The following is a 24,491-nucleotide window of genomic DNA, read 5'->3' on the forward strand; positions in this document are numbered from 1 at the left end:
TGCTGTTAACATGAAGTCCCTTTAAAAAGTAAATAAATAAATAAAAAGATGCCAATGTGTCAAAAAGTTGTTTGTATTTTGTGTCTTTATTTTTCAATGTTATTTTGATTTTTGCTAAAAGGATACTTCATTAGAAAGGAGAAAGTTACTCACAAGAATCAAAAACACGTAAATATATATAGTTTTTGTTGTTGTTTTTTTTTTTTAGTTTTTACAAAAACTATAGCAAAAGATCTATAATGAAACATTGTATTGAAAGACATGCCAAACAGAGTGCGATATACAGAGTTTGAAATATAAAATCAAATGTAAAAGTACATCAACCAGATTTACAAAGTAATAGTGACATAATGAGCAGAAAAAGGAGCATTTATATCCTTGGATTGAAAAACTTTTATAAATAAAATTTGAAAGTTGGAACACCAAAGCTTAATATGTTTCCAAACTTTAATGAAGCATAACTGTTTTACACTGTTTTATCTATAAATATATATTAAAAATATTCAAAACACTGACAAATTAGCATTTTACACTGCAGACAAGTTTGTTTATTTTAAGAATTCTCAAAAGAAAATAATCTGTTTCAGTGAAATGTAGAAAACAGTATTGTATTCTTCTTCATGAACAGGCACTATTACTGTACCTGCTTATGCAATTCTTAAAATAATTTTCAATTCATATTTAATTTAAATCCAAATGGATGCATCACATAGCAAACTACATTAAAAAAAAAACAAAATGATGTCAGCACTGATAGTTTCGTGGGCAGCAAGCCGACATGATGTCCCAAGTTTGAGTCCTGGTCACAGACGTTTCCCAATCCTGTCCCCATCTATATCTCCCTTTGCTTCATGTCAGAATCTACACTGCCCTATCAAAAAGGCAAACATGCCAAAAAAAAAAAAAATTACAATGCTTTATAAAAACATTCATCCTGGTACAATTGCTGATCCAGTTAACTGAATCCAGTATTGCTCCTAAGGTAATGTCCATCACCTTGAAACAACTGTTACTTGTCTACAGCTATCAACCAACTTTTCTATTATTAACATCATTGACAAATAGTCAATGTGTTTTTTGTGAGATCTATTCTGTTCTTATATTACTGCTGTCTTCAAGGACACCCCTGGGTACAATTTCCAGCAAACATTTTCCAGCTCTTAAGGCATACCTTATCTTGTTCAAAGTCAATGTTTTTCTTCACTGAAAGGTGTACTTGCTGAACTAGGATTGGTTAATGAAGCCGGGGATGAAGATCCACTCTGGTAGACTCTCAGGAGGACCTTGTGTTTAGTAGCTGACTCTGCACATCTGTGCTGATGGTCCTCCAGGAATTCTTTGAGACGTGTGGTAGTGAAAGTCAAGGTCTGTCGGCGCAGCTTCTTTAGATATGAGTCATGAAGCCATGAATGATTGAGGCAGTCCTTAATGGTGGGTCGACACCTGAGGAAAGAAATCCATAAAATCAGTTAAGGTATTAAGATTACAATATTTACGCGTCAGAACTAAGAACAGAACAAAACAAACATAATATCTACTATACAAATGTTCAAATAAAAAATAGACGGTTACCAAATTTAAACATGAAATACTTTTCAAACTGTAGTTTCAAATTGTTCCTGGAGCAATTTGCACATGTTCCTTTTAAGTCAAATTATCTCATCATGGTTTGTAGAGTATTCTATGGTGTGCCCAATAGGGAAAACAAAAAATAGGTGTAGCCAACCCTGTTCTTGGAGTACAAAGTTTAGTTCCATAAAGGAAGAATGGACGTTTTGAGTTATCTTTAAGACAATGATTACTATGTTGGAATAGCGTTAAAATTAAACACTGCAAGAAAGTTAACCATCCAAGAGCTACCAAGTGGAGGCTCCAGGAACAGTTTGAAAGCCCTTGTACTTAAGGGTTAGGTTTTAACTTAAGTTAAAACTGTCTCCTGGTTGTTTAATTGATACTCACCATGGATAGCCAGTTAATGTCTTCTTTAAAAAAGTGGAGCACTTTGGGAAACCTTTGGGTAGAGCTTAGCTGAGTCAAACTTTGCAGCATGTATTTTGTTCTCTGTAAGTTTTGGGTCTTTATCTTGGAAAGGAAGTCTACCACTGAGCCTACAGTAAAAAAGATAGATTAGAATAATGAATAAAATAGTTTTGAGCAAAAGAAGCTATATATATTCCTGTTTATGTTCTAAATGGGAATGCTTATTTTTCTATTGCATGTTTCTGCTTCTCTTAAAAACATTGCACAATACAATAGTAAACTTGGTTGCATCTTCTGTTCGATCACGAACTTTAATTCCTTTATAGACAGGACTTACATAATATAGGAAAGAACTCCCAAACTCCAGATGTCAGCTGGGGGCCCTACTAGATCCTTTCTTCAGCAATTCTGGGGCTTAAAGAAGGCAGGCAGGAAGCAGGTCATTAATGTCAACAAGACAGGAATAGAAATTTTAAATTATCATATAAAGAAATGTTACAGGAATTTATATTGTGCACACCCATGTACTCCAGAGTCCCAAGTTCTCTGCTGCTATACTGTTTGAGGGATAGGGGTTAAACCTTTGAGCACTGCCGAAATCTATGATCTTAATCACATTGAAGTTGGTGATCATGATGTTGTCTGGCTTAATGTCCAGATGAAGAATCCGGCAGCTGTGGAGATAGTCTAATCCTGAAGGATCTGAACAATGAAACCCACTACATCATCTTCAGAGTAACAAAATCTGGAAGAGAAAACATGGAGACATCAGAGAACACTTCATTTTCACAGCCCAGTTAAAACATAATTGATTATCTATCAAATCTTGACAGTACTGGAACCACACTGACCTGTCAATGAGACTATACAAGATGTCTTTGCCTGTGCAATACTCTGTTATGAGTACAAGGTAGCGAGGTGTGATATAGGCTTCATGTAGGGCCATGATTTTTCACAACGGAGGGACTTGAGGATCTCATACTCCTTTATGACCCCTTGCTTGGTCTGCTGATCATAGGGAATAATCTTTGCTATAAACATCTTGCCAGTTGAGTTTTCTCTGCAATCCTTTATTACTCCAAAACGACCCTGTCAAAAAAACAGATGAGTTGTGTAAAAATACCTACATGATAGATGTATGAACTGTGTGGTTGTATGGAGAATTATTTAAAAATAAATAAAATAAACAAATAAATAAATGAATACCAAATATAGGAATTGTTTTAATTTCCTCACCTGGCTTTCTCATCTAAAAAGCTGTATGGTTTCTGAGGAACTCCTTGCCTCAAAGTGGTCTCAGTTTTGGTGGAGGATACCACTCTTTCAATAGTTGTCTCTGGTGTGGGTGAGCTTGCTCCTTCTCCTACTGGACTGATGCTGCTGACCAAGATCACAGGAGGAGAGATAGGCGCGGGGAGCAACTGAAGAAGTGGCTGGAACATATGAAGGAATAGGGGATATTGATCTGCATATTGAGGGTGGAGCTGTGTTTGACCTTGCAGATAAAGTCTGGGTTTGGGTAACAGGGGAAACTATGTTGATAGTGCTTTTTGGCTTGGGGTGAAGAAGAGGAGGGATTGACATCTTTGGGCAAATGTGAGAAACTGGCAGCTCAGAAGATGTATTTGTGACAGCATCAGACTGTGCAGGAATAGGACTAACGTCCTGACTAACACTTGGTTCTGCTAATGTAGAAGTAGAAGTAGACACAGGAACAACAGAAAAAGGAGAGGGGTGTGTCTTCTTTTCAGCAGGCTGATGGAGTGGTGGCACTGCAGAACAGAAGAAGTAGGAGTTATGTACACAGAATGAATTAGAATTCTGAATTAAACTATTCAGTTAATTAAACCTTGTAACAAAACCTAGTAATACCAGTACAATGAACTATGATTGAACTATGAACTGTATGCATAAGTACCTTCAATGTTAATCCTCACTCCCTTTGATAGATTGCTGTATTGACCTTGACCAGCTTTATTTACACATGCCACACGGAATTGGATGGTAGAACCAGTTGGAAGTACAGAGGAATTGTAGAAACAATCAGTCACGCCTGTAGCTTCAGTCACCCACTTATCATCACCTACAGATAAAAATGTGAAATATTAAATCCCTGCACACAATTAACGGAAAGGAGAACACTTGAAAAAAGTGATCATAATAAAAAAGATCATAATATTTAACACATAAGTACACAATATATCAGAATACTGTATGTCAGACATTCCCTACCATCACATTTTCTCTCAAGTGTGTACGTGCAAGGAACTTTGGAGTCTGATGGTTTCCACTGCACCAGAGCAGTGTTATTATATATCTGTGGAATCTCTGGGGTTCCGGGTCGTTTTGGAACACCTTAAAATGTGATATAAACACAAAATATGCATAAGGAAATAAATAGCATATAGAGTAATGAACAAAATCTGAAAACACTCAAACATCTGCTTGGCACCGATGCTATACTGAATAATAAGCAACCTTCTAGAGCTTACAGGCTATGGACAGAATACAGGAAGTAGTGGCAGAGCCCAGGTTATTAGAGGCGACACATTCATATATTCCTGCATCCTTCTTAGAGGTCTTTATGATCATCAAAAGTTGCCTTCCATCTGGGCAGGCCGCTAAGCTCATTCTTTCATTGATCTCCAAAGGTTTCTTATCTATGAGCACAGAAGAAAGGTTAATTGTTGGAAAGTTACTGTTTTCATAATTAAATAAAACAAATAAATGACAAAAGACCTTTTATCCATAATATTTTTGGCTCGGGACTGCCAGCAGGTAGACAACTAAGAGTCACTGGATTTCCTTCAAGAAGAACATGGTCCTTTAGTGTAATATGGAAAACTGGAGGGAAATCTAAAATAAAAGGATAAAAAAGCATAAAGTGTTAACTGGAGTTGTTCGAAATTACACTTGACATATCAGAAATAGAATTATTTTAATAAAATTTTTTTATTTACCTTCCTTTGGAATTGCAGGTGCATTTGATTTTGATGGTGTCCTGTCTCTCTTGCCTCTGGACAAACCCCACCTGTCCCACCTAGACCTGATGTCAGTTTCAGGAGCTGTCAACAAGGAATCATATTTGTTGTAATGCAGTTTTGTAATGAATGTCTTCATCATTTGCATACATTAGTTTGCATGTTTTAACTTGCAGTATACTAGATGTAGTACAGTATACTATTTATATGCTTAGCAATAGGTGTTGGAAACGTTTTCTGTCACTGAAAAAATGTACAAAAAATGTAAAAAACCTCAATAATACATACACTGAGATTGTATAGAATGTGCACTAGAAGAGGAGACCAGTGTCTCTTTGGATGATGTAGAGGCGGTTTGTGAGGGAACTTGGTTCTCTGAATTATCCACACTCTTGTGAATGAGCCCGTCAGACTGAGAGCGGCGATGACGAGAGAGATAGAGGTGTTTTCTGTCCTTCATTTTTAACCTCTCCTTCTCTTCCTCACTCTTGTCAGACTGACTTTGTTTTCTTAATGAAAATCCAGATACTTTGGACTCAAACTTTTTTCTCAGTGCCAGAACTGGTGAATCACTGATCTTCTTTATGTCTTGCTTTTCTTCTTTCAGAGCTTCTTCATCACTGTGGGGTTTAGTTTCCCTATTCTTAATGTCTTTTGACTTAGTATGCACTTTATCAAATATTCCTGAAACATTAGATTCAAATTTACGCCGCACTGCAAGGACAGGTGATTCAGCAACCTTCTTACTATTTTTTTCAAAAAAATTTTCTCTGTGATACTTTTATCAGAGCTTCCTATCTCAACTTCTTTTTTGTCCAGGGACTTGCTACGTCCCATTGCCCAGGTAACACGCCGTCTGTTAGCTCCAGAATCGGAGGTCTCCTCTTTTTCCTTTTTTGATTGAAGTTTCCTTGCACGCATAGAGAATCTTCCAATAAGTCCTAGGCTGGGTTCCTTCTCCACCTCCCTGAGGTCTTGGACTGACTTGGATTTTTCCTTTAATCCTCTAGGTCCAAACTCCAATGGGGCACCTACAGGGCGAGGTCGATAAACCTCTTCATTTGATTTCCGTGGGAGAACAGGTGAGTTTTCTTCAGACTTTGTCCTCGTCAGTCGTTTTAAGCCTTGTGTCAAAGAAGATTCCCTCTTTTTAAACCTTGACTCAAAAATTTCCTCTGAACCAATATCTTTAATATCAGTTCTAAGAGTTGGGTGATATGCAGAGGAAGCAGAAGCATAAACAACTGGATGTCCAGTGGTAGGCTGAATATCCGGCTCTGAGATTTTCAAGATAGGGATGGGTAACACCTTAGCAGATGATGCCTTTTTGCCATTCACCTGCAATTTACTAGAATAATTTGAGGATATGTCATGTGGAAGTATATCAAGAGAAGATTCAGTACTTTTATTTATCGTTCCTGGCCCACAATCTTCGGAGAACATGTGCTCTTCCATCTTCTCTACCTTCTTATCATTGTCATCTAATATAGATGCAGACTGAGATGTATTCATTATTTGGAAGGCGTCAATGGCCTCTCTCTCTTCCTGTTTATTTTCTTTGTCCGGAGTTGGTGGTTTGGAAGACATTTCTCTAGGAAACACAGGCTTTGGATCATCCTTGGTTTGTTCTGAGAGGGCTGACGTGGCTTCCAACAAGTTATTGTCCCCAATGGAAGGGGTTTTATTGTCCCCAGAAAAAATGGAAGGGATCTCCAATGGGGCTCCAGATCTCCTATGTAGTGAAATTGGCTCAGAGGTTTCGGCCCTTGAAGAAGACCTCTTCCTGAATGCAGTATTTGGACAAGTATCCTCAGGACTGTCAAAGGAGGATGCCAGAGGAACTTCTGAAGCACTCAACTTGGCACGTCTAAAGTTGCGATCCAAAGAAGCAGTCCGCCTCTCATTACTAACACCCAGTGTCTCAAGCAGGGGGCCACGAAGACCACTCATGTTTTTGTCAACAGTGCCTCCTCTTAGCAACCTCTGCCGCATAAGATCTAATTTTAGAGCATAATCTTCCTTGCTCATCCTCCCTGTCTTTGGACTATTACTCCTGTGCGGGAGCTCCATGGAAACTGCCTTTTCATGTGTGCTTTGGCCTTCTTCTGTAGTGTCGCTCATATTACCATCTTCAGGTGTGATCTGCAGAAGAAGAGCACTATCAGCAGAACTCCTCTTCGCATTAGCGCTCTTCTGGATTTGCCTGCTACCTGTTCAGCTTCTACACTGGAACCCCTTTGCAATGATCCTTTTACAGTTCTTTCTGCAATCACCAGGTGGTCTAAATCACTCTGTACAGTTGTCTGACATTCTGTGATGTCCTCTGGCCTATTAATGTTTTTTTGGTAGGACTCGTTGGATCCTCTAATGACATCAACATCATCCTCATGGATCTCAGTCAGTGACATCCGGGAACCAGAAAACATCATTGTGTGAGGCATAGGGATGAAAGGAAGTTCATCAATGTCCTCATCTGAATCGGAGGATGACAATGGAGGTGTTGAAGCATCTTTAAGGTTTCTGGGCACAGCAAGGGACACGTGGCTTGAAGAGTCATCCAGCAACTCTGATATGGATCTCATAACCATTTTAGATTTGTATCTAATGAGTGAACACTGAAACAGACATAGTAAACAGTTACAAAATTATCATGGTAATTTCTTTTATAATTGTAGAATTAATGCATATTTAATGGTTTATCATAAATATACAGATTTTTAATTGCTTACCTGCCATTTCCGTCTGGCTAACACTTGCTTATGTAATATTGTGCTGATACACTTTCCCTTTACCAGTGACTGTAAGAAAAACATGTTGATTACTGCGCTTTAAAAATATATTTAAAGTAACATCATCTCTGTGATATTTCTGTTGCATGGCAATATTTTTCACACATACAGTGACCCAGACCATCTTTTGTAGGTGTCAAAGTGATTTACCAAAAGTGATTAAATAAACAGAGCTTTTTTACTGCATTAATCATTCATGCAGCCCGTTTGATATTCCATCTTACCTTGAACCAAGGATGAAGAAGACATTCTGTTGCATCAGGTCTCCTAAAGTACAAATAATTTAACAAATTTAAGACCACGTAACTCAAAGACAAAGCAGAGAAAGATTGTGGCGCAATAAACACTTACAATTTGCTTGCCACAAGGAGCTTTATGATGAATCCTTTTGCTTCTCTGCAAAGGTCTTTGAACATGCTCTCCTCAAAGGCAACATTATAGTTCCTGATGTTCAGCAAAGTGTCACGATCATTTTCCCAGCAAATGGAGAAACTCCTGTTAGGCTGCAAGTATGAATAAAAAGTAGAAATTGGTAACACTTTATGTTTATAGTCAACTTTAGTCATTATACTAACTATAACTTTGCAGTTGGTTACTACCAGTCATTAGAGTAATTGTAGACGGTCTGCTATACTGACATTAAGTAATTAAGTCTTCTAACATTGCAGGTCTACTAACCCTAAGTAAACAGTTAACTGCGTTAATGACAGTTAATGTGAAGAAAACATGTAATTAAAAAACATAGTAGAATGTATAAACTGGACTATTGAAATAACGTGTAACCTACAAATATACATACCATAAATAAGTAATGACACCCACTGGCCTGTGGAGAGAAAGATAGTTTTAGAAAATAGAGAGAATAAAAGTTTAATGATCTGTTAATAAGGTGGGGGTGGTAATGGATTTTTACCAAATATCTGTAGATTTAGAGATGGGTGACTGGTTTACAATCTCAGGAGCAATAAATTCCGGTGTGCCATATTTGCAGTACAATTCTTCATTTGATTTGACTTTCAAAGCATTGCCAAAATCACAAATACGAATGTGATCACTTTTTTGGTCAGCCATGAGGATGTTTTCAGGCTGAAAGAAATACTGTATAGTTAGTCAACTCTGAAATGTTAAAAACAGTCATTTGCAATGATTAGTAAAGCATGTAGTAAATGGCACAGTTTTATCTGTTGACCTTTAAATCAAGGTGAATTATGTCATTTTGGTGAAGATAATCGATACCCTCAAGTAGCTGCCGTATGATTGACCGAACCTGCAAACAGAACATTAATTCTGTGGATTATATTAATTTGTCAGTAATTCACTGATTTTGTTTTAACATCATGAAGCAGCAAATAATTTTTCCTTTAAAAAAGAAGTTACCGAATGCACAGTTAAAACACCAACCTCAGATTCTAAAATGGTTGTTCTTTTGTTATTCTTTCCAAAAGCTCCTCATGGCACCTTTGCAATAATTTAAAGATAATAATGCAAGAAATGTCTTTTTTTAACAGATTTAGTAGGGATATTTAATCAGAGGAAAAGGATACAGTTCAGTAATAATGACCACTACACGTCTCTTTTCAAAGGCATCATAGAAGTGGATGATCTTCTCATGGTCTAACTCTGATAGGAGGGTCATCTCTCTCAGAGCGCAAGCTTTTCTCTGTGCCCTCAAAGAAATGAATTTTGCTGCATATATTTGACCATTTTTCTGTGTCACCCGCTTGATGTATGAAAAAGTCCCTCTGTGAGCAGGAAGATTACAGACTTGTCAGATCTAAATATATACAGAATACTTTTAATAATAATGAAAGCATGAACAGGAGTGTGTGTTAAGGTGTCTGACCTGCCAATTTCTTTGTGTATGTCATAGTAATCAGTCATTCTACACATCCTCCGTAGAATTGCACCTTCATCTTCCATCTGCTCTTCCTCCTCATCCACATTTTTGGCTGTGAAATTGTAAGTACGCCCACACACATTTACTTTCCATATACAAATAAATAACATTACCCTATTAACTTTTACATAGCTAGATTCTTCTGGGTAAATTATTCTCTACATTTGCTTCTGGCTAAGCCATATTCAGCTAATCTGTATTACTCACCAGTATGAACAGTAAGCTCAGCTTTACAGGACACTGAGCCAGCCTGGTTCTTTGCAGTGCAGGTGTAGACCCCTTCATCCTCAGGCTGAGCATTCAGAACCACAAGAGAGCATTCTCTGTCATCATACACAAAGGTAAAATGACTGCTCTCTGCCAGAAGAACATTATCCTGAAAGTCAAATTGCACAAATGAGTGGGAATCATTAAGGACAGAAGAAAAAATGTTCAGTGAATTATCAGTTGGTATGGTAATCAAAAGTGCAAACTGACCTTGTACCAAAGGATATCAGGGTCAGGTTTCCCATCTATAACCACAGCAAAACGAGATGTTTCCCCTACACACGTCCAAGTCCTCCATGATGGTCTCAAATGAAGGGGCCACTAAAATGTAGAGAACAAACCCAGCAGAACAGTTTAAAAATGCAACAACTGAAGCAGGATTAATGCAGACAATTAATACTTATGTATATAAAAAAAATATTTTATTGGTTCTTGGGTCACATGTTTTAAGTCACAAGGCATACAAGAACATGTGAGTTTTGATGTAACTGATGTTTCTGATGTGTCATAACTCCAATGACTTTATTATATTGCTTTACCTTACCTTTATATCCTACAATCTAATAGCATCACACAAAAGGTTATATTATTGGAACTGAATAATAAATCAATGTCACTGATCAATGTTTTGATTATTGCTTGGCATACTAAATTACTTCAGATTAAACTATTGGGGTTGTTTGGATTAACATTTATGCTACCTTTATGTCCTTTTTGGAACTTGTACTTTAATCATATGGACTAAAACAGATTCTTTACTAATAATATTTTGTAATCTAAAGAAGAAAGAAAATACTTACGCATTATTTATTTATTTGTTGACTTTTGAAACTACAGTAATAAACACACATGCTAAAATGGAATTACATTGTTATTTTAATTATTGTGTGCACATATTAAAATAGCATCTGAAAAAAGGGAGATTTTCAAATATTACATTGTGTCATGAATTCTGTCCATGGACTTTTGTCAAAAAGCTCACTCTCCTGTTATGCTTACTCTCGCACCACACAGTCTTTTGAACTTCACCCTGGACTACATTCCCCATCATGCACTGCACTGCTTGCACAAACACAACGGTCACCAATTACACGCTCACCTGAAGGACATCACACAAAGTAAATAAACACAGTCAGATCCTTATCGCGTTGCCGAGTATTGTATCACTCTACTAGTGGTAGCACTTTATGGAGCCATTTGCATATCTTAGTTTCTAGTTTGTAGTCTTAGTCAAGTCTCATTGCGTTTCCTGTTTTTCTGGTTGCTAATTCTTGCCTGTGTATTTGGATTTACTCTTTGTTTTGCTGATTCTGTCATGTCCAGGTCTTTCTCATGCTCATGTTTCTATGTCTTTTATTTACAAATTTAGTCTTGGTTCCTATCAGTGTTTAGCTTCCTTTGCCCCATTGCATCATGTCTTGTTCTCATTGGTTTATTGCTTAATCGTTTGGTTTTCGGCTCTGTTTGTTCTTCGGTTGTTTGTGACCCTTTTAGTTTTTGTATAAGATCTCCCATTGCGAACCTAGTCTTCATTGTGTATTGTAAGTCTTGAACATTGTGAAGTCGACTCCTCTGTTAGCTTGTGTTCCTGTTCAGTCTTTGGTTTCCTTTCAAGTCAAGTTTTAGTGATGTCAAGTCTAGTTTTGTTCTGGGATTTCTCTAAATAAATCTGTGTGTTTGCACCTCATTTGGATTACTGCTCACGTTTACAAATTACCCCTCTTGTTGAGCCCATTTTCTGTCATTTGACTCTTATTCTTATGTTTTACCTTTGCCACACCAGTTTATTATTATTCGACCCTGTCTGTGCTTGTGATCATGTTCCTGAATAAATGCTTGCATATGGATCCACATGCTTCACGTCTTGATGTATAACATTGTATGTTTGTCAGAGCTATAAAATTGTGGTTACGGTGATTGCAATTTGGGAGACCTTAGTAAGATAATCTCTCTCTCCACTTACATTACTTTTAATTCTCTTCTCAGTGGAGTCAGTGGACTGTGAGGGTTTTCTGGATGCTTTTCCAGTAACATAAAGGACTCTGAAGGAATAACACTCTTTTAGAAAGAGAGGTGACTGTAGAGGTGTCTTTGAGACTGGAGGCAAGAAATAAGTGGCTGAAAAAAGGGCATTTACCTGCCATTGCCAGCTGCAGAGTACAGAGGTCACTTCCATACTGGTTGTTTATCATGAAGATCAGCTGACCTACATCTGTGCTTTTAACTTTGGCAATGTGTAGGGCATGCTGGTCATCATCAGGCATGGTCATCTCTAATGCACCAGGTTTGCTGAGAAGCACCTCTCCCCTTCTGGTAAACAATGGCTTGCTTAATAGTCACAATTTATATTGCAGTTGGAATGTTTGATTTACGATTAACACAAACCTTTTCCACGTGCCTGTTGCTTGACATGATTAAGGGTTATTGTGACGGTTACAGGCTGATTCTCAACCACATACACAATATCAGGCTTGTCCAGAATGACTGGGGCTTTGTTCAAATACTGTCCTGTGAAATGAAAAAAAATAATTCAATAAATGATTTCAGCAAGTCTACAGGCAATGTACGTACAACAAGCAAAGACGCAGCCAGCATTTCACAATGAAAAGGTTTGTGTGGCCTTCTTGGATGATTTACTTTGAAGTATGGCTATAGCTCTGAGAGCTGCATTTATGAAAATTGAAAACAGCAGAAGATGTGTCAACAAGGATATAGTGAGTATATCATCAGTATGTCATCAGAAAGTAATATCACCACACTTGTTTGCTTAGGTACAGACATAATTCAATTCAAATCTTCTCAATACCTCTGTCAATGAGCTGGACCAGGTCAGTGGGCTGTGAGGGTTTGCTGGATGCTTTTCCAGTGGTACTAAGGACTCTGAAGGAATAACACACTCCTTTAGAAAGAGAGGTGACTGTATAGGAGGTGTCTCTGAGGTCGGAGGCAATGGCTGTCCACTGGGTGGAGCCTAGAGCTTGTTGTTGAACAATGTACATAAGTGAAGAAGGATCTGAAATGAACAAAAGATATGGAAAATGGGAGAGCAGGGAAATATGAATGCGACAGATAAAAAAAACCTAAAAATTAATTCTAAAAATATCATTATATTTCAGCATTCCTATAAATGTAATTTGTTATAAAGCTTATATATCTTTTCTATATTCCTATAAGTGATACAAATGTGACTTTTTTGGAACTTCCTCAATTTTAGGGATACGCTGTGTGGTATTAAGCTTAAGCTAAAATTGTGGTAATTTTAACCATAAGTGATATATTTACACCATTTTGTAATCAAAATTTCTACTAAATATAATATTTTGAATTTCTTACATTTGGATGAAAAACCTACAGTACTGTAGCTGAGAAATTGAGCCTGAACCATCTGACACACTGTATCCCATAGCTACATTGCTGCACATGGCTTTAAACATCGGAAATGCACAAACATACATATCATACATATTTACAGACCTTGACAAATTTTCTATATAAAATGAAAAATGAAAAGAAATTAAAATTAACAGCAAATTTACCTATGGATGGGTCTAGGTTGTTTGGTATTTTCCAGCTCAGTGAGACCGTTCTCCCAGTTACAGATTCAATTACTGGAGGACCATTGGGTGACTCGGGAAGGCTAACTGTCAAGAAACTACAATGTCACGGAGACGGAGACATGGGATGTCACAATACTAATATATATGACAAAAAATATAGTTTTACCTGCAACGTATAAGTGAGCATAGCAGACAGCCTTTCCCACCTTATTGGAGATGACACATTTATACACACCACTGTGGCCATGACACACAGAATTAACGACCAGACTGTGAACATCCCTGTCTAGAAGAGGATATAATTGAAGACAACGTGTATTTGTGAGACAATAAAGAAGGAAATTTATAAGAACCTCACAATTAGAAGCCAATGTAGTCTTATTAAACTGATGTGCCATAGACATCCTTTAAAATGGCTGTGACAATATTTTGTGAGCTTACGCTGTATCATCTTTCTGTCGTCAGAGCTCTCTATCTTCATGCCGTTGTGGTACCAAATGATTTTGGGATATGGCAGGCCTGTCACTCTGCACTTCAATACTGCTTCTTTCCCTTCTAACACTTCAAGGTCACTGAGAGGTTTAATAAAGTCTGGCATTGTCCTGTGTTCCACCTCTCCTTCAAATACCTCAGGCTCCTCTGGGATTGACGGCATCTTCTCCAACCTTGACCTGAAGATTAAAAAACAAAACAAAGGGGTATAGTAACAGTATTTTGTGGTTTAATTAGACATTGTTAAGGTTTTCTTCTTACATGTGAGTAGATATGGATGGTCGAGGTTCCTGTACATAGAGTTCAGCTGAGCTTTCTGCTTCTCCATGAACATTTCGAGCAAATACTGTGTACAGTCCTCGCTCTCCTTGTTAACGTGCGTGATGAGCAGAGAGTGATGCCCATTTACTTTGAGAATGTGAATGTTATCACTCTCCACCACAGGTTGTTCTAGGACACAAAAAAGTGTTGAAACAGTGTTAACAAATGTCTTGTTTTCCATAAAAATGGTTTTAAAGAAGTTATTATAGAAAAATAAAGACCTGATCTTTATTATTATGATTATTATTATTATGAATCTTACCACAATGAGTCCAGTTGACTTCAGGAGGGGGAGATCCACTGACTTTGCAGTCAAATTGTGCTGAACGGCCCTCAGTAGCCTCCAGTGCCTCCAGTTTCCGTGTAAATAGTGGCTCCTTAGATGGAATCACCAGAAGATTAGCTGTGCAAATGAGCTCTTCTGTGCCATACAAACAAGAACAAGGACCACAGTTAATATTAATTAATTGAAAGCAAATAAGCATTTTGAAGCAAGATTAACATAATGTAGAATTAAATAGGCAGCCTAATATTGATGCATAAATGATGCAAGATTTTATGTTCATTTTGAACTGTTCTCATGACCCCCACCTTTTGTTGAACTTATTTTGCAAGAATAGCTTCCGCTGTCGTCTTCGTGTGCAGATTTGAGAAGAAGACGACATCTGTGTCCATCAAATTGCATCTTACAATCAAAAAGCGCTGGCTGTATCAGCTTCCCATTGGCCAGCCAGTCAACATCCACAGTCTGTGGCCCAGTTATGAAACATTCAAATAAGGCTATCTCTCCTGCCTTGACCTTCACATCCTGCATAGGTCTGGTAATCATCAGAGATGACTCAGCAGGAGCTGCTTGGCAGAAAAGAACAGGTACAAGTCATCTGTTCCATCCAAAGTTCATGCCTTTGTTTGAAACATAATATCTGCATGTATAGTATTGCTATTTATATGCATAAAAGGCTAAACAATGAATAAGCTAAGTCAAAGTCAAAGACACTGATTTAAACCTAAAAAATACAAAATAAAGAGATTCTGTTGTTCTCTAATCAAATGTAGGCAATTTTTGCCCATGCTAGCATTCTGAAAATAAAAGACTCAAAATTGCTAATAATTCTTTAAATATGTATTTATGTAATCACTGCAAAACCTTCTAATATTTAATGGGAGAAAGAGTTGTTTGATGACCTTCATCACTGAAAAACTTGCTATTATTAATACTGTGTGCTTTTATAAATGCTTCATATTATCATTATATTATCATTGATATCATCATTATAATCAATATTAGCATTATTTTAACTGAAATATTATTTAAACTGTGATCAACAAAAGATGTTGATTTTTTCCATTTGTTGGTCCTCCACAATTGTAACTAGACATACAGCATTGAAAAGAAAGGCTTATTTGTCATAAAGTATATAACATAACACACATTTTATGTTATACCATTACTTCACTAATCAACCATTAATTAGTTTTTAGTTATAATGCAATTGATAGTGGCACCATACGACATGGTATGTGTTAGCATTTAGCCCCCTTCATTTGTTAACTTTTGAGAATTGATCTTCTCAGTGAAGAAAAAGATTTTTGAAGTATAATGTTTGTTTGTTTTTACAAATAATGCATAGAATATATCCAAGGACTTAACTTGCAGGAGGTGCTAAGACTTTTTTTCACCCTGCAATTCAGAGCTTCCAAATACGAAATCATGAGATGTAAGCATACTGCTTTATGTGTATTATGTACTTTCAGACGTAGTTAAGCTTTCATTCAAATTATCGTTGTGAAGGGCTGCCTGGTTACATCTAGTCTCTCCCTTACTAACAAAAACTATTTCTTTAAGCACCCATTATTCCATGTCATAAAAATGCTATCAACATCAGCACAATAAAACACATTGTGTTACTGAATGTCAGTAATTTCATTCCACCCACTCAGACTTTCACAGTTCATTAAGTGCACTTGTTTTTTCCCCCCTAACATTAATGTTGTCATGGCAGTGTAATGCTTGGCAACAAAATAGACAAACTGCAGTGGATCTTGGCCAATGAACAAATAAACACAGATGGCTCTGAATGAGATTTCTAACTGACCACAGCTGGGGAGATAACAGATTTACCTTGCGCTCTCTGATCCAATCAAAGTTTTTCCGCAGCACAGAACAAATATTGCTTAATGTTTAAATAGAAAGTTTCAGGAACGTTCCTTTGTCAAAATGTGTCACAGAATTGCTGCTAGGTTAAACTTGTCACGGCAATGCTCTAAAAAATGTGTTGTTTCAGCCGTCGTGCCCACTCTCTTGTTTTTCTTTGGAGAAAAAAGCATTGTGGATTTGCTGATACTTTGATCATGCTTTGTATCTGGTTTCCTATGACATTAACTTCATATGCTTGATGTTGCTCTCTTATGTTTTCTCAGTACATGCTGATATCTAAAGGCAATGACGAGCTGAAAGACATTTATTTGTGGAACACAAGAAAAAGCCATTGAGGTCTTTTCCGTCACTGCAATCATGAAACATAAGTATGAGAACAGACACTTCTAGAAAGCTTGATTTCACACGTTGTTGTGTTCCAAAATGTGACTGCTATAATTATGTTGCTTTGCAAGTTATGTTACTTGCTATAGTGGGAACTGCTTAGCATATAGCAAAAATCTGATTTATATGTCTAAAATCTTATTTTCAAGCCAATTAAAAACCATGACCTTACTTCACTAAACACTGCTGCCATCACATGAAGGAACAAAGAAGGAACTATAAATGTGCTGTGTATTTTGTAGCCTAAAAAGGAAACACTTACTAGGAAACAGTTCTCCACTAACTTTAGGATCTCTGGACTGTAATGTATCACTATCAGGATGGTTAAGAGAAATCCATAAAATTTACTTTTTTAGGACACTGCATGTATGTATTTATATAATCATATTACTAATAAGAAACTCTTCTAGATTACACAATTTACTTACAAACTGAGCAGATTTCCACGTATTCTGCATAAAATTTAATATCAACTCTCCTGAAAGTGTCTCAAAAGTTAAACCCATCAAATAGGTTACTGAGCTGACAGAATTACCCACCGAAATGAGTTTTTTGGGTCTTCACTTCAAACAATATTATGTAGTCATGGACTACAAAGTCCATGACTAAACCCTGGTTAGAGTAGGTTAGAGTACTATTTAATGATCTAATCTAATTGTACTGTTAATTTGTGGGTACCTTGTATTAAGCATTGTCTTATAGCAAAATCATTGTTTGTTTTTTTGTTAAGGGTTGTGTTGTTGTGTGCCCTTGCTCCCCATACACCTTTTTATAAAATGATTCATTATTGATTAATAATGGCAAATTCAGAATCGCTTTAAATAGTAGCCTATATATAAACAGGCCAGTGGACCGAATGTGGATAGCCAGGGACAGGCAGAACGTGTAGAATTACCTAGTCTTTTTTTATGCTTAATATTCACAGGCACAAGTCCGTATTGAATTTTGATTCAGGTGTACTGACCTAAATATTATTTATTTATCCAAAACGTTGTATATTCCGTGACATTCTGCGATATAGGAATTACATTTTAATGACTGTATTCTACGTGTGATGTTTTCTGCATTATGAAATTGGGCTGTATGTGTAAAATCAATCAATCAATCAATCAATCAATCAATCATTTTTATTTATATAGCGCTTTTAACGGCACACAGGTTGCATCAAAGCACTGTACAGTATAACAATTTGTTATTAAATGCAGAGACGGTCTCTGTAATCAATTCAACGATAACCGTGTCCCCAAATGTAATCCCCTATGTAATATTTAACATTTTCATAAGTAACTATAATTTAATTACACATTTTAGTAACTGTAACTAATTAAAGACTAGTTACTACCCAGTGGCTATGCTGTACTTTGAAGATTTAAGTTTTTTTTATTATTTTAGAAATTGTTAGATTCCAGTGTTTCCTGTCATACATAGCTATTTTCAACAAGTCTGAAAATGATAAGCAGTTGAAAACATGAAAAATTTGGAAAAGCGATCCAAAGTAATCAAATGTAATCTGTTACATTATTACATTTTAAAAGTGTAACTTGTATTGTGTAACCTATTACATTTCCAAAGTAACCTCCCAAACACTGCTGATATATGTGACCTGGACCACAAAACTTGAGTAAACGAATCAAAACGCATGTTAATTTTAGAAAGTGTCTCCACTGTTCTTTGTTAGTATTAGTATTAGTCCCACGTCAGAGGATGCCATGAGGATGATCATATGATCATTTAAATAATACTGTAGCTAAGGTCTAAAAATGTCTTACCTCTGGGAACAGGTTTTCCTTGATGACGCACTGAAGCATCACCACTGATCCAGAATCTACTGCTGAATTCTTAAGTGGAGGTTCCGACACAAGGCCCTCTGCTGGGTCATTTGATGAGTCTTCTAGAAGCATCAGGCAGCGGATGTTACACAAAGACCAAGAGACAATACTGTATCATAAACTCATTACAACACCAAAATATCTAGTCATCTGTCTCTGCTTATAAATAACAGTAGTGATCTATATTTGAACATTATTCTGGAAACACAATAAAGAATTTGAATGTATTGCTCTATTAGTAATGTAGTAAAATAGGCTTCAAAAGTATGTCTCATCTTCAGTTTTAAAGGAGTATTTTATGCTCAGTACAAGTTAAGACCAATAGGTAAGACAGCAATTGTTGATTACCAGAAAAATTTCCACCAGTCTCTCCTCATCTAACACCACCACAACAATAAGCCTCTTATAGTGAGAGTATAGTGAAAGTTACATAAATCATAACATAAAATAAAGTGATGAAATCGCAACATTAAAATCCTTCAAATATTCACCAATGAATACAGCCACAAGACAAATAATTCTAACCCAATTTTAGTGTGAAATGTTTGTTGAACAACAGAATAATCAAGTCAAAATGTAAGCTGCACGTGCCTACTTTTAAATCCTCCAAAAATTGGCCACATTTGCTTTTAAATTCAAAAGTTAATTTTGTGGTAATCAGCACTAATCAGCCACAAATTATGTTGATTGTTCAAATATATTAGAAAAAATTATGAATATGAATCGAATGAACTTTTCATTATTACTTTCTTTTTAACCCTGTAGGTTTTAAAGGGGTCATGTAATACGACTTCATTTTTTTTCTGTGGTATGTAGCTGATGCACACAGACATTATTTCACAAACGACATAGTTGCAATAAAACTTTAGACACGCCTATAACAACAATAGACAATGTTTTATTGAACCTTTTCTTATAAGTGTGCGAACTCAAGCATTTTTTACGATTGTTTCTGTCCAGTCCACTCGAGAAGATAACAAACAAAGATTCGCTGTGCTCTGTTTCACACTTACTGGTTGAGCATACTATATTCTGTCTGCCACGAGACTCCTTATCCTTTCACACCTGTGGTAAAACTAATGACATTATTGCCTTCATATTTACAATTATGGTAAGAGGTGTTTCATTTCCAATGTGCGCTTGTGGTGTTTGGCCAATCACAATGGACTGTGTCAGCTGACCAATCAGAGCAGACTGTGCTTGTCGGAAAGAGGGTCTTTGTAGGAAACAACAAGTTTGAAGAGGCAGGGCGTAGAGGAACTATAATAATGAACACTATTTCAAACCTATTTGTTTTTTGAACATTAAAGCATGACAAAATATTCCTTTACACCAAATACATGATTTTTTAAATAGCATCATATGAAAAGTGACTTTTTGGAAAAAGTTTTACCTCTGTTTCTTCTGATTACTTTTCCTTCATGTTTGTTAACTTCCTTTGATCGTCCTCTCTGCTTTATGTGCCTCTTCATCCGCAGGCATATTTTCAACCAGAATTGTAGGTATGGTCATTTTAGGTATAAATGAGGAGTCATTTTTCTCTTCTCTTTCCTTAAATGACTTTGGGAGCACAGAAATTGAACCAAACAACCTTGGAGGTTTTTGGGGTGCTTGCACCAAACCTCCTTGCATTATAGGTTGAGCAGGTGGTATTTCCACAGGTGATTTTGGCAATTTGCTGCACATACTTGTCCTTTGCACCATTGGCGAACACTGTCCTGGGATTTTGCTGAAAGTGACCTTTTTCATTGATGGCTTGTCTGTCCAACAGCCGGCTGGGTTTAGAATGTTTTTTCCACTGGCTGTCTGTATTATCAGGAGGTGACTTCCTTTCAGGTTGTTTTGATTCATCTGCCAGTTTCTTTTGCTGCAGTTGTGGTAATTCCTCCTGTGGCACGGCTGACGGTCTTTCTTTTGATTCTGGTAAATCCTTTGAATTAGTAATGGTTTCAACCTTTTGAATTACTTTGGCTGGAGCTGAATTAGTGTTTCCAGTGGACTGCTTGTCAGTCTGGGTAAGCTGCTCCGTGAAAAGGCTTTCTTGATATTGGACTTTCCGACAAGTTTTTTTATTCGATGAAGCTCTTCTGAGAGTTTACTCTGAAAATGTTTCTGTACATAGGTTGACTGTTCGTCCAGAGAGGATGCTTTCTGCTTAAAGAAAGACCTCTTGAGTGCCACATCACTCTTTAGGTTGTCTTGGAGCTTTCCAGATTTACTCCTACTATCCTCGGATGATGTTCGATTGAAGCCCCATGAAAGTCTTGATGAAGATGCCTTTGGTATGTTACTGTTGTGTCTTTGTTCCTCAAAAGCTCTCACTTTGTCTAAGATTTTGGAACTTGCCTGTGATGCTTTTGGAGTTTGGAAGGAGGGTTTATCTTGGGAACCACTGCTTTGAGATGGAGCTGAGCTTGAGATTTTACCAGGTAGCTCAGCTCCATTTATGGCTGTTTTGGTGACATTGTGGGCAGTTGCTGGATCAGTTGTTGGCTCTACATCACTTAGGTTAATGGGACTTTGAGCATTTTGGAATGGCTGGGTTTGGACAAATGGAGATGTTTCCTTTTATAAAGTCCAACTGGTCCCTGAAATGAGGGTGATTTTGGAAAATGTTGCATTATGACAAAAAAATAAAACAACAAAATGGCAAAATGGGTGAATTTTTTGTTACTAGTGATTTTTTGAGCAAAAAAAACTGAATGGTAAGACATAGTTATCCAACAGAACATGCATTGGAAAACATACCTTGTTGAAAGATGTAAAATATTGTTGGAGATAAATAAATCTAAATTAGACTGCCATAAGAATGCAAACGTCACATACAAAGGCATGCAAAAAGGTTTGTAAGAAAAAATCCATATCAAAAAATGATGCCAGAGGAGTCAAAGGAAAGTAGGAATAATAATAAAAAAACAAAAAAACATAACATGACCTGGTTGACATTAAAGTTCACAATAAATGAAGAACAGGGTAACAAAAACATTTTTTTTAAGTTTAAGTTTCTTTTTTAGACCTGTAATCTAAATTTAATGCATTTATTTTGTGCCAACTTAATTCAAGTTACTTTATGCCTTTTATATTCAGTGTGCCAGCACTCATTCTTGAACACTGTAAATGGAAAACGTCCTTCTTCGATAGAGGCTCAAAACACTGCCATAGTAGTCACTGGCTAAGGACATACTCTCCTCTGACCCCAACGCCACGTAGTACACACTTATTTGTGAGGCCCGCACAAGAGCTTCAATCCCCAGGTGTCTGACTGGAGGGCTCTCAACACACCCAGCATTTGCTTGCCTGCTAGGTGTCAAGGGATCCTGAAGACCAGGAGCTCTAGAGCCCAGGGCTTGTATCTCTCTCTCCACTACTGGACCATCTCCTGGGATATGGGAAAGCACTGCTCTCCTTCCTGAGAATACATAATATTCTGTTAGTGGAATATTATGGCTTTTATTATCACATTTATCATATCATATTCATTATGTTAAAGCTTCGTGATACGTGTGAATTTTTGTTTTCAATTGGTTAATTTGGTGATTTGGTTAACTTTAATACATTTGATGAATTCTGAGAATTGTTGGGGGGATTATCAATGACATTTTCAATTCATCTTGCGGTGAATGATTCTGAAAGTGGAATGTAGAAAGATGCTACAACTGAATATTGCTGAAGGTGGAAAAAAATCATGTTTTTACCTGTAGGTTGACTGTAGATTGCTTCCCCTGGGGGGGTGAAATGTTCCTTCATCTCCATGGAGACCTGAGGCTCTGCACTTTCATCCTCTGTACTGTTTGAGTCTAAAAAAAAGGAGGCGAGACATGTTGAAATGTATTGGTATGATTTTTTTATAATTGAACTTCGTCTTAATTAACTAGCTACAAAAAAGGTATCAATTTCCTTCTTTAAAATAACATACACTTATTTTTTTTTAAATTAATCATAAAATGTAAATATTAACACTTGCCCAAGGGCTAGCACGTTAACTTAGCATGGGTTCAAATCAATACATTATATGAGAGGTTTTTTCTCTAAACTAAATTTAGTTTTCTTTGGGAATTCCTGTGATCTGTTTTTGTTGTTGTTGTTTTTTAGCACGAATCAAAAGTTTAAAATGTTCTGTATATGAAAAAAAAGACAAAAAGCCCTATATTAAAAGGATTTCCTGGAATGTCGTATGATGTAGGACTTCTGTTAGTCTCATTTGTGAGGGCTTTCAGCTTGCAAATGTATGAAACAAATATTAAATGTTTAGCACTCTGTAATGCTTAAAAATTCCATCAACATGTAAGAATTCCATCAACATTTCTCCATGTGCAAAAATCTGGACTAAAAGCCCTAAAGGAATGATGTTTCTATTGTTCCTTTTCCTTTTGTTAGTCTCTCTAATATATTTTTACAGTAAAAAAGGTCAAAATTTAAGCTTTAAATCTCCTTTTAATGATGTATAGTTTGTAAGTTAATTAGGCCTACATTGTTTGTACTTAAAGTACAAGTAATGCGTTCAGACTGTAAAGTACTTTTCTGGTATGACCATTTTTAAATAATATCTCCCAGTAGACTGACTGAAAATAGATTGAAAGAAAGAAAGAAAGAAAGAAAGAAAGAAAGAAAGAAAGAAAGAAAGAAAGAAAGAAAGAAAGAAAGAAAACCATGCTGTGTGTAAGCCTTACTTTTCTCATAACAAGTAGCTTAAAATTGAAGTTTATAATATGCATATAATAATTGTTGCAAATCCATCCAGAACCCAGCAATAAAGTAAGGAATGGATAACAATTACCATTGCTTTGCTTCCTGCACAAGCTTAAAAAACTTCACTTCCATAACGGCAGCAAAAGAGGTGGACAAGAGAAGACTGTTACTATAGAAACCAATGTCTGCAGACATGCACTTGTGTGGGAGCATATACATGACACACACAAACACACACACTTACACACACACATCTACAATTACTGGCTACATTGTATTACTTTACAGCTTCGATCAGCTTAGCATTCCTTACAAATACCCAACAATTTGTGATGTCATCATTTAAAAAAACCTACAGATATAAATATGTATTGTCTTAGCTGCTATTTTTAAACCCGCTTAACCATCTACGCCACGATCATTTCTGCAAAACATATCTATTCCGTAAAGTTGCGCACACTACTTCCATTGTTTTATTTTTTGTCTACAAATAGGTTTACAGTTTTGTCGTAAGCAAAACACACCATGAGTGAATCTCCCAAACGTCCAGCTAGAATGCCCCGCTCTGGAAAGACAAAAATACACAGAAGCCTGTCTGTTAATTTTGGAAAAGCGTTAAATAGGTTCTTTAGCCTGTTTGACTTTGCATCCATAGGGTTATGATGTAAAAATTTGTCTTTCATTTAACAGTGTACGATCTATATACATAAATATATAATGATGACACGAGGCATTAACTAAATACAATGCTTGTATGAATATGTTTTTTTCCTTTTCTTGGTCAATTCTCATGCATGCAGGCTTGCAGCGTTTCAAATGTACTCTACGTTGCTACCAAGGCAACTGGGTAATGTAGTTGTCACAGTGCCTAGAAATTGTTTATTGGCCATTTTAAAGGCAAATGACTGATTTATATATATATATATATATATATATATATATATATATATATATGCTATATGTGTGTGTGTGTGTGTGTGTGTGTGTGTGTGTTTGTATAAAGTGACATCGGTTCTGTTTGTTTCAAAGTCATTGTATTGTAAACAGTCAGATATAAGGTAGCGGTAAGAAGAAATTACAACCACACTACACTTATTTACATTGCTACATTATAAGTGGGAATACCCATCCAAGAAAAATACATTTC

The 24,491-nt window shown here is 36.5% G+C and overlaps 1 pseudogene; it reads right to left on the bottom strand.

Moving 5' to 3' along the window:
• Nucleotides 1-899: 899 nt before the first annotated feature.
• Nucleotides 900-22,408, bottom strand: LOC122346797 (annotated as a pseudogene).
• Between the last annotated feature and the right edge of the window lie 2,083 nt (nucleotides 22,409-24,491).

The sequence above is a fragment of the Puntigrus tetrazona genome, chromosome 6, assembly GCF_018831695.1.
Source record: "Puntigrus tetrazona isolate hp1 chromosome 6, ASM1883169v1, whole genome shotgun sequence".
NCBI classification, from domain to species: Eukaryota; Metazoa; Chordata; class Actinopteri; order Cypriniformes; family Cyprinidae; genus Puntigrus; species Puntigrus tetrazona.